Genomic DNA, 12,161 nt, shown 5'->3' on the forward strand with positions numbered 1-12,161 from the left:
CTAAATGATCCTGTAACGAAGCGCGCTGCTCTCCGTTGGATCTTCTCTATCTCTTCTATCAACCCTATCTGGTACAGATCCCACACTGGTGAGCAGTATTCAAGCAGTGGGTGAACAAGTGTACTGTAACCTACTTCCGTTGTTTTCGGATTGCATTTCCTTAGCATTCTTCCAATAAATCTCAGTCTGGCATCTGCTCTACCGACGATCAACTTTATATGATCATTCCATTTTAAATCACTCCTAATTTTTGTTTGTCTGCAAGGCTTTGACTATGTTTATGTTTGCTGTGAAGTTCCTTTTGCTTCCGTAGCAGTTTTCTAACTCTGTTGTTGTACCATGATGGCTCTTATCCATCTCTTACGATCTTGCTTGGCACATACTCATCTAATGCATACTGTACGATGGTTTTGAACTTTGTCCACTGATCCCCAACACTATCTGTACTTGAGACATAACTTTTGTGTTGAGACGTTAAGTACTCTGAAATCTGCTTTTTGTCACTTTTGTTAAACAGAAAAATGTTTCTACCTTTTTAATATTTCTATTTACGGCTGAAATCATCGATGCAGTAAACGCTTTATGATCGCTGATTCCCTGTCCGGCGGTAACTGTTTCAAACAGTTCGGGTCTGTTTGTCACCAGAAGGTCTAAACATGTTATCGCCACGAGTCGTTTCTCTGTTTAACTGCTCAAGGTAGTTTTCCGATAATGCACTTAAAAAATGTCACTGGATTCTTTGTCCCTGGCACCTTGTGTTGTCTTGAGCAGAGGCGCAGTTTATTGTTCACACTTCGAGCGAGGTGAACGGCCGGGATATCCCCGCTCAGCTCCAGTGGTCGAGCGGGTGATGGGGGGGATTGGGAAGGGATAAGGGGAGGGGGAGGGGAGACCACCAGTGGGTCAGCGAGGCAGTGGTGCCGGCCTTGGCGCGGGCGTTGCTATCAGCTGGGCGGGTACCGCCTGCCGGCTGGCGGCTTGGTGGGGGGTGGGGGGGGGGGCATGCGGCGTAGCTACTTGTAGCCGTGTCTCCTCACTCGCTGCGCAGGTGCAGCCAGAGCGGAGGAAGCGGCGCGCTGGCGGCTCCACACGGGTGAGTTCCGCTGGCGCTCAGCTCGCGCTCACACACTACAGTCATGGAAAAAAGGGTTCATACGCTGTTGCTCATGTAGAATAACTAACTACAGATCACCACCAGATGTGTTATTTTCAAAACTAACGATAACCGAGTTTTGCTTCCTAATCTGTAACCTACAGGGTGAACATTAATTAAACTGGAAAACTGCAGGGACGGACACTAGACTGGAATTGGAAGAGAAAATGTCATGTGAACATGTATCCGGAAACTGACAGTGTGCGTGCAAGGATGATAATTCGTCCGCGAACACAATGCAGAGCTTCATCGCATCCATATCACAACCGATATTCAAAGCGTCCTTCATGGGACGCAATGCACGCGGTTGACGTGCAGAATACATGTAAACCTATATGCGAGTGCAGGCTTTCTCGGCGAATTTCATATATGAAGTCTTCACGGTTTGTCAGCCGAGTAGCATCGTCGTCTCGTAGCAACGTTTCGATGGAATGCGTCTCCATCATCTTCAGGCGGTGACTTCGCCTGAAGATGATGGAGAAGCATTCCATCGAAACGTTGCTACGATACGACGATGCTAATCGGTTGACAAGCCGTGAAGACTTCATATATAACATGTAAACCTACTTTGGCTTACACTGTGTTGGTGGGCAACTTGCCTGGAGCTTGTACTGAGCTTTGTCTCAGTATCTTGTAGACTCTGGTGTTCAAATCTGGTGTACTCACAGTCCGCCACCTCCTTGTACGTTAATCTATCTGAAAGGACACGTGATCACAGAGGACACATGATCACCCAAATGACCAAGAAGAAAAGGCTTGAAATGTGGTGTGATGTAGCTGGTATCCGTGAGAGTACTTGTTTTGGTATAATAGTGCTGCCTCTCGATTCTTTTCATCTGTTGGCCGTACACAAACAACATCTCGGCTTGTGTCCGACTTGAACACAGGACCATTCTGCTGCGTACTGTACCGTGCGTCAGTCACACAGCCTGCAACACGCAAAGAGCATACGGCACGTGGTCGAGGAACTCCCATTCGTCAGCGCCATCTACAGTGGCAAAGATGCATTTCCGGATACATGTATACCAGACCTTTTCTCTTTCATTTCCAGGCAGAAATCTGTCACTGAGCTTTGTCGGTTTTATTAATGTTTACCCTGTATAAAAGGATTAAATAATTATCCTTCTGCATAAAGTAAATAAAAATTCTGTACCAGATGGCTTCACATACAGCGGAGAAAACTATTCATACATTCTAGCTTTTTTTTCATGCTGCACATCGAAATTTTTATTTTTATTTATGCACCCAGACGCGTTTCGCCTTTTTTACAAAGCATCTTCAGTGGTGTCAGGTAACGTCTAATTCACAGCACATAAGCGAACTGCCTTTTTTCATCTGGGTAACTGATGGACACCTTACAGTTCACTTTCAGTTCACTGTTTACGTTACACATCACTGAACAGTGGTTTTCCTTTATTACATTGGACGCCCGCTTGTATGTTATGCATAAAATATAGCTTTTGTTCATAACCTCTTCCTACGTAATATATGCCTCTACCATTTTGGTAACTGACATACTATTTCGTTTTTTATCCTTGATCGTGGTTTCCATAGCTGCGGAAACTCACGATACAGTGAAATAACTTATAATAAAACAATTTTTCACTAAACATATGCGGCAAAATGAAATGATCGTGTGGAACTGCTGGCCCGGAGTGCCCTTACGGCGAGATCGGTCGCCCGTTGCAAGTCTTATTTCACGTGACGTCAAGTTGAGCGATTTCTGTGTCGGTGATAATGATGCTGACAACACAACTCCCAGTCCACTGGCGGAGGAAATCTCAGACGCCGCCGGGAATCGAACCCGCGCCACTGTATCGTAGGCGAACCCGTTACCACTCAGATAAACAGTCGGACAACATATGCAGTGTATCATTGACACAAACCATGTCCACCATCTTATCAAACTCTGTCAATTAAAATTTCTCACAAACTCCTCAAGCAAAATCTATGCTGGACAAATACGTCAAACAGCACTGTACACGTCAACTATTTGGCAAGCATAGTTAAGTTTGAGAAAATTTTTGATCGTTTACGGGGGCCTTAACAGCTAACTGACAACGACGACCCTATCCGTTATAACAGTCAATCACTTTGTTATTCTGATTCAGGTGTAGCTGCCGGACTTCCTCTTCCAGAAACGGTTGTTTTCACTCCCACCCAAACGCAATCTGTTTTTGAAATGTGCTTGGGTTATCAGGTTTTGTCTTGCTCCTAAAAATGTTCGGCTAGTTGGGACGCAGTGACTCTTCGTGCAGTGAAGAACAAGTTAAATTATTACAGCGAGCATAAAGCTGTCTACCAATAATATCTAACTGAAGAGGAACCGAAATTGTCCTTACTAAATCAGGAATCGGAGCGACCAAATTTCCAGACCCCGTTGTGCAAAATAATTGACGATCGGAAAACTGATGTTTGATCCATCCAGAAAAACCACTTTAATCCTTAACCTGTAAACACAACAATCAAAAATATTTTCAAAATTCTGGTTTCCTCTTCTGGTGGTTGCGACACACGCAAACGCAGCGACAGAGAAATACTAGTACAACTACCGTGTTCTTTTACAGCTCACCTATCTGTCACTTCGTGGATAGAGTAACAATGAACAGCTTGAAGACCGGTGACTATTTAGTAAAAACTTTCTAAGGCCAAGATAGGATGAATAATTCTTTATTTACAACAGGTTTCGACAGACTTCGCTGTATTTTCAGGTCTTTAACAAATGTCAATATAAATGTGTTCATTTTGAATTGGAACCTCAAGCCAATCGTAAAATGTGGCACATTATGCAAAAGTTACCTTTAAATTAAACATTTAAAATCAAAAAGCGCCTTGTCCCCGTAGCCATGTCCACATATGTAGCGCTCATTGATGATTGTTGCGTCGTAAAAATCGCAGCAGACAATAAAATGTATAGTAGCACAACTGTTTACATTAACTGGATATGCTCTAATCATTGTAAGGTACATGAGTTACAGTATATCGTATACGCCGTCTAAGGTGGATCGTTAATGATTAGAGCTACTATGCATTTTATTGTGTGCTATGATTTTTGCGACGTAACAATCATCTGTGAGCGCTACATACACTGAAGCACCAAAGAAACTGGTATAGGTATGCGTATTCAAATGCAGAGATATGTAAACAGGCAGAATACGGCGCTCCAGTCGCCAAAGCCTATATGAGACAGCAAGTGTCTAGCGCAGTTGTTAGATCGGTTACTGCTGCTACAATATCAGGTTATCAACATTTCTAAGTCCACATCTACACCTACGTGATTACTCTGCTATTCACAATAAAGTGCCTGGCAGCGGGTTCAATGAATCTCGTTCAAGCTGTCTCTTTACCGTTCGACTATCGAACGGCGCGCGGGTAAAACGAGCACTTAAAATTTTTAGTGGGAGCCCTGATTTCTCTTATTTTATCGTGATGATCATTTCTCCCTATTTGGGTGGGTGCCAACAGAATGTTTTCGCAAGCGGAGGAGAAAACTGGTGATTGAAATTTCGTGAGAAGATCCTGTCGCAACGAAAAACGCCTTTGTCTTCAATGATTGCCACTCCAATTCGCGTATCATGTCTGTGGCACTATCTCCCCTACTTCGCGATAATGCAAACCTAGCTGCCCTTCTTTGTACTCTTCCGATATCATCCGCCAGTCCCATCTGATGCGGATCCCACATCGCAGAGGAATACTTCAGAATAGGGCGGACAAGTGTGGTGTGAGCAGTCTCTTCAGTACACCTGTTGTACATTTGAAGTGTTCTGCCAATGAATCGCAGTCTTTGGTTGGCTCTACCCACAACATTATCTATGTGATCGTTCCAATTTAGATTATTTGTAATTGCAATCCCTAAGTATTTAATTGAATTTACAGCCTTCAGATTTGTGTGACTTATCGCGTAATCGAAATTTAGCAATTTTAGTACTCATGTGAATAACTTCACACTTTTCCTTATTCAGGGTCAATTGCCACTTTTCGCACCATAGATATATCTTATCTAAATCATTCGTTTTGGTCATCTGATGACTTTACAAGACGGTACATGACAGCATCATCCGCAAACAGTCTAAGACGACTACTGAGATCGTATCCTACGTCGTTAATATAGATCAGGAACAATAGAAGGCCTATAACACTTCCTTGCGGAACACCGGATATTATTTCTGTTTTACTCGATGCCTTTCCGTCTATTACTACGAACTGTGACCTTTCTGACAGGAAATCACGAATCCAGTAGCACAAATGAGGCGATATCCCATAGGCACGCAGTTTGGTTAGAAGACGCTTGTGAGGAACGGTGTCGAAAGCCTTCCGGAAATCTAGTAATATGGAATCAATTTGACACCCCCTTTCGATCCTGTCGATAGCATTCATTACTTCATGAGTATAAAGAGCCAGTTGTGTTTCGCAAGAACGATATTTTCTGAATCCGTGATGACTACGTGGCAATAAATCGCTTTCTTCGAGGTACTTCATAATGTTAGGATACAGTATATGTTCCAAAACCCTCATGTAAATCTACGTTAGTGATGTGGGCCTGTAATTCAACGGTTTACTCCTACTTCTCTTTTTGGGTGTCGGTGTAGCCTGAACAATTTTACAGTCTTTAGGTACGGATCTTTCCGTGAGCGAGCGGTGGTATAAAACTGCTAAATATGGAGCTACTGTATCAGCATACTCTTAGAGGAACCTGACTGGTATACAATCTGGACGGGAAGCCTTGCTTTTATTAGATGATTTAAGCTGCTTTTCGACACCGAGGATATCTTTTTCTATGTTTCTCATTTTGGCAGTTGTTCTTGATTGGAATTCAGGAATATTTACTTCGTCTTCTTTGATGAAGGAGTTTCGGAAAATCGTGTTTAATAACTCTGCTTTAGTGACACTGTCATCAATTACTTCACCGTTGTTATCGCGCAGTAAAGGTATTGATTGCGTCTTGCCACTGGTGTACTTTATGTATGACCAGAATCTCTTTGGGTTTTCTGCCAGATTTCGTGACGGTGTTTTGTTGTGGAAATCATTGAAAGCATCTCGCATTGGAGTACGCGATCTATTTCAAACTTCTGCAAAACTATGCCGGTCTTGGGGATTTTGCGTTCTTTTAAAATTGGCATGCTTTTTCCGCTGCTTCCGCAACAGCGATCTGACCCGTTTTGTGAGCCATAGGGGATCAGTACCATCCCTTAGTAATTTATGTGGTATATACCTCTCAATTGCTGTCTATACTATCTCTTTGAAATCATTCCACAACTTTTGTACGCTTACATGATCAGATAGGAAGGAGTGCAGACTGACTCTTAAAAAGGCGTTGAGAGCATTTTTATAAGATTTTTTAAACAGATAGATATAAGTGACTTTGAACGTGGAGCTATAGTCGGCGCTCGAGCAATGGGACACAGCATTTCCGAGGTAGCTATGGCGTGGGTATTCGCCTGTAGGACCATTTCACGAGTGTACTCTGAATATCAGGAATCCGGTAAAATATCAAATCTCCGACATCTCCGGAAGAAGTTCATGCAGCAAAGGGGCCAACGACGACTGAAGAGAATCGTTCATCGCGACAGAAGTGTAACCCTTCCGCAAATTGCAGCAGATTTCAGTGCTGGGCCATCAACAAGTGTCAGTGTGCGAACCATTCAACGAAACATCATAGATATGTGCTTTCGAAGCCGAAAGCCCACTCGTGTACCCTTGATGACCGCAATACACAAATATTTACGCCTCCCTTGGGCCCGTCAACACCGACTTGGACAGTTCATAACTAGAAACATGTTGCCTGGTCGGACGAGTCTCGTTTCAAGTTGTATCAAGCGAATGGACGTGTTCGGGTATGGAGACAACCTCATGAATCAATGGACCATGCACGTCCTCAGGCGACTGTTCAACCTGATGTAGGCTCTGTAACGGTGTGGAGCGCGTGCAGTTGGAATGACAAGTGACCCCTGATACGTCCAGATACGACTCTGGCAGGTGACATGTACGTAAGCACCCTGTCTGATCATCTGCATCCATTCATTCCATTGTGCATTCCGACGGACTTGGGAAATTCCAGTAGGACAATGCGACACCCCACACATCCAGAATTCCTACAGAGTGGCTCCAGGAACACGCTTCTGAATTTAAACACTTGCGCTGGCCAACAAACTACCCAGACATGAACATTACTGAGCGTATCTGGGACGCCTTGCAATGTGCTGTTCAGAAGAGATCTCCACCCTCTCGTACTCTTACGGATTTATGAACAGCTCTGCGGGATAACGGCCGCGGTGGTCTCGCGGTTCTAGGCGCGCAGTCCGGAACCGCGCGACTGCTACGGTCGCAGGTTCGAATCCTGCCTCGGGCATGGATGTGTGTGATGTCCTTAGGTTAGTTAGGTTTAAGTAGTTCTAAGTTCTAGGGGACTGATGACCACAGCTGTTAAGTCCCATAGTGCTCAGAGCCATTTGAACCATTTGAACTCTGCGGGATTCATCATGTCATTTCCCTCCAGCACTACTTCAGACATTAATCGAGTCCATGCCACGTCATGCTGCGGCACTTCTGGTTGCTCGCGTGGGCACGACACGATATTAGCAAGGACACGATATTAGCAAGGTGCACCAGTTTCGTTGGCTCCTCAGTGTGTGTGGACATGACCATGTGTACAAGATGCTTTTTGATTTTAAATGTTTTATTTATGAATAACCTTTGTATAACGTGTTTCATTTCATCCACTAACATGAATGTGGCCGTGAGTTTCCACCTCGAAATGAACACGTTTCACAGCAACAGTTTTTAAATACCTGAAGATGACAGCAAAATGTCGAAACCGGTCGTGTGAATAAAGAAATATTTATACGATCTTGGCTTTTGAAAGTTTCTACTAATGCTGAGAAAGTTTCTTTCTCAGCATCAGAAAATTCAGTCACCTGGTGAGTGTTATTAAATTTCTCGTTAGCGCAGACTCGACACGGCGTCTCCGAAAGACACTGTGCACTCTCGTTATACCTACCGGTAGTGGTAAAAAATATGGAGACACCAAAGACACAACTAATTACTATGTCTAATACGGTGTAGGAAAACGGTTGAAGTTCAAAACAGCTTCCATTCACCTGGCAATGGATAAATACCGGTCCTGCACGCTTGCCAAGTGGATCCCATACCCTGAGGGTATTTTCGTTCTGTCATTGCAACTACTTAAAATAGCATTTTTTTTTTCGCCAGACGCGACTTGGCTTTATTGAGGTAAAGCATCATCAGCGGTCTGTAATTAAATATATTTACAATTTGATTTGTTTTAAGATCGAAAAACAGTTCGTTATTAATATGTTGCTTTTAACTTACAGTGATTTTCGCTTGGTTTCTCACCTACATCGAAAAATGCCCACTGCTTTTTTGTCGTGTTGTCTGTGTTAGACACTGATACTTGTAGTCTAATTTTTAGTTGCTGTGCAGAACTAGGCGTTTCTTACGTTTTACACAGCACACTTTCTTGTGCAGCACTGTTTTCTGTTTATTTTTATGCTTCTAAGTATGTATTGTGATTTGTGTTTTGTAGTTTTGCCAACGTAACACTGCCACTGGTTTGTCTTTGACGTATACTCTTTTTTTCTTTATTTGTTAATTGTATGTGTGGAAGTTTATTTAACTATGTTGCTGCGAATCTATATACTGTGTAAAAGTAGTGATGTGCGAGAAAGGATGCTGTGTAAAACGTAAGAAATGCCTACTTCTGCATATCAACTGAAAATTAGACTACATGTATCAGTGTCTAACGAAGAAAAACACCAAAGATGTGCTAGCAGACGGTATTTCCCTATGTAGGAGAGAAAACAAGCGGAAATCACTCTAAGTAAAAACAAACATATTTTTAAAGAACTGTTTGTCGATCTTAAAAACAAATCAGATTGTAAATGTCATTAATTACAGACCACTGATGATCCTTTACCTCAGTAAAGCGAAACTTTACTGCTGAGGAAAGGACGCTATTTCTTGTAGTTGCAACGACAGAACGAAAATACCCTCAGGAATTGCAAAGCAACTACGGACAATATGGCCACACAAATGAAGAATCCTACATCATTCATCCTGCAAAATAGTGACCAGTTCAGATAACGATGGTGAAAGTGGATAGCGATCACCCATCTTTTCTCCAAAGTAGACCACAAAGGCTGTATAATACTGAGAGCTGGTGACTGGAAACTCACAATTCATTGCGATGCTCAGAAAATTGCTCCTCAACAACATGAGCTGTGTGGACAGAGGCGCTGTCAGCAAGGAACACAGCATCTCCACTGGGGATCTAACATGGTACCATTGGAGGGATCTGATCTGCCAAAATGGTCTCATAATCTTAGGCAGCAATGGGATCTCGCAGAATAAGGATCGGGTCCATGAAATACCACGATATGGTCTTCCGAATCATCTCCGAACCTTCACCATGCTTCACTTGGGACGTAAACTCGGCCAGAAGTTGGAAACAGTGTGAAACAAGTCTCATCCCACCAAACGTCATTCTTCCATTACTCCATAATCCGAGTTTTATGGCTTCGACACATCAGTTTCCTGTTACGCGCATTTGCAATCGCTGATTGATGTCGTTTTACTGCTGATAGAGTTCGCGAGTGCGACATTCAGTTCTGCCGTGGTTTTTGCAGGTGTCGTCCTCTTATTTTTCATCAGAATCCTCTTCAATAGCTGTCTGTCACCACCATCCACGACACATTTTTCTCCCCGTTGTTACGAAGAGGATGACGAAAAATGGTTAAAATGGCTCTGAGCACTATGGGACTTAACATCTATGATCATCAGTCCCCTAGAATTTAGAACTACTTTCACCTAACTAACCTAAGGACATCACACACATCCATGCCCGAGGCAGGATTCGAACCTGCGACCGTAGCGGTCACGCGGTTTCAGACGTGAGAACATTGTTGGTGCTCCTATGGTGGTTGATTCCGTAACGGAGGATATCGACGTGGTTGGTGTTTCATGAGGCACCGTATCGAAGATTTGTACTGCATACAGGAAAGAGGAAAAATGTCATCCTCTTCGCCGGCCGGTGTGGCCGTGCGGTTCTAGGCGCCTTTTCAAAGGAACCATCTAGCCATTTGCCTGAAGGTCTGAACCGTTGTCCTCCCGAATCCGAGTCCAGTGTGCTAACCGCTGCGCCACATCACTCGGTAATGTTGTGGAGAGCCGCGTGACACCAGTCTTCGGTCTGAACGTAACAATAACGACGACGTGGTTATGGTGACGACTATCACTGTTTAAATAGTCTGCTGTTCCTTGCCCATTACTTTAATCTTAGAAAACGTATCTCCATAATGTAAATACACAGTAACGGTAGAATACCTGAACTCTTAAACAGGGGTTTATAGGAGTTTCTAGATTTACATCCTCCCCATGAACCATGGACCTTGCCGTTGGTGGGGAGGCTTGCGTGCCTCAGCAATACAGAAAGCTGTACCGTAGGTGCAACCACAACGGAGGGGTATCTGTTGAGAGGCCAGACAAACGTGTGGTTCCTGAAGAGGGGCAGCAGCCTTTTCAGTAGTTGCAGGGGCAACAGTCTGGATGATTGACTGATCTGGCCTTGTAGCACTAACCAAAACAGCCTTGCTGTACTGGTACTGCGAACGGACGAAAGCAAGGGGAAACTACGGCCGTAATTTTTCCCGAGGGCATGCAGCTTTACTGTATGGTTAAATGATGATGGCGTCCTCTTGGGTAAAACATTCCAGAGGTAAAATAGTCCCCCATTCGGATCTCCGGGCGGGGACTACTCAAGAGGATGTCGTTATCAGCAGAAAGAAAACTGGCGTTCTACGGATCGGAGCGTGGAATGTCAGATCCCTTAATCGGGCAGGTAGGTTAGAAAATTTATAAAGGGAAATGGATAGGTTGAAGTTAGATATAGTGGGAATTAGTGAAGTTCGGTGGCAGGAGGAACAAGACTTCTGGTCAGGTGACTACAGGGTTATAAACACAAAATCAAACAGGGGTAATGCAGGAGTAGGTCTAATAATGAATAGGAAAATAGGAATGCGGGTAAGCTACTACATACAGCATAGTGAACGCATTATTGTGGCCAAGATAGATACGAAGCCCACACCTACCACAGTAGTACAAGTTTATATGCCTACTAGCTCTGCAGATAACGAAGAAATTGAAGAAATGTATGATGAAATAAAAGAAATTAATCAGATAGTGAAGGGAGATGAAAATTTAATAGTCACGGGTGACTGGAATTCGTCAGTAGGAAAAGGGAGAGAAGGAATCATAGTAGGTGAATATGGATTGGGGGGAACGAAAGAGGAAGCCGCATGGTGGAATTTTGCACAGAGCACAACCTAATCATAGCTAACACTTGGTTCAAGAATCATAAAAGAAGATTGTATACATGGAAGAAGCCTGGAGATACTGACAGGTTTCAGATATATTATATTATGGTAAGACAGAGATTTAGGAACCAGGTTTTAAATTGTAAGACATTTCAGGGGCAGACATGGACTCTGACCACAATCTATTGGTTATAAACTGCAGATTAAAACTGAAGAAACAGCAAAAATGTGGGAATTTAAGGAGATGGGACGTGGATAAACTGACTAAACCAGAGGATGTACAGAGTTTCAAGGAGAGCATAAGGGAACAATTGGCAGGAATGGGGGAAAGAAATACAGCAGAAGAAGAATGGGTGGAAAGTGCAAAATGGCTAAGCAGAGATGGCTAGAGGACAAATGTAAGGATGTAGAGGCTTATCTCACTAGGGGTAAGATAGATACTGCCTACAGGAAAATTAAGAGACCTTTGGAGAAAAAGAGAACCACTTGTATGAATATCAAGAGCTCTGATGGAAACCCAGTTCTAAGCACAGAAGGGAAAGCAGAAAGGTGGAAGGAGTATATAGAGGGTCTATACAAGGGCGATGTACTTGTGGACAATATTATGGAAATGGAAGACGATGAAGATGAAATGGGAGATATGATACTGCGTGAAGATTTTGACAGAGCACTGAAAGACC

General features: G+C 43.4%; 1 protein-coding gene across 1 annotated transcript in view; it reads left to right on the forward strand.

Annotated features, from left to right (window-relative positions):
• The first annotated feature begins 1,014 nt into the window (after window positions 1–1,014).
• The window catches only part of LOC126156259 (uncharacterized), a 60,486-nt gene continuing 49,339 nt past the window's right edge, over window positions 1,015–12,161 (forward strand). Inside the window, exon 1 of the mRNA XM_049916297.1 lies at window positions 1,015–1,093. The gene's annotated coding sequence lies outside the window, so the exon portion shown is untranslated. The remainder of the gene's footprint in view (window positions 1,094–12,161) is intronic.

This window comes from Schistocerca cancellata, chromosome 2 (genome assembly GCF_023864275.1).
Source record: "Schistocerca cancellata isolate TAMUIC-IGC-003103 chromosome 2, iqSchCanc2.1, whole genome shotgun sequence".
Classification (NCBI taxonomy): domain Eukaryota; kingdom Metazoa; phylum Arthropoda; class Insecta; order Orthoptera; family Acrididae; genus Schistocerca; species Schistocerca cancellata.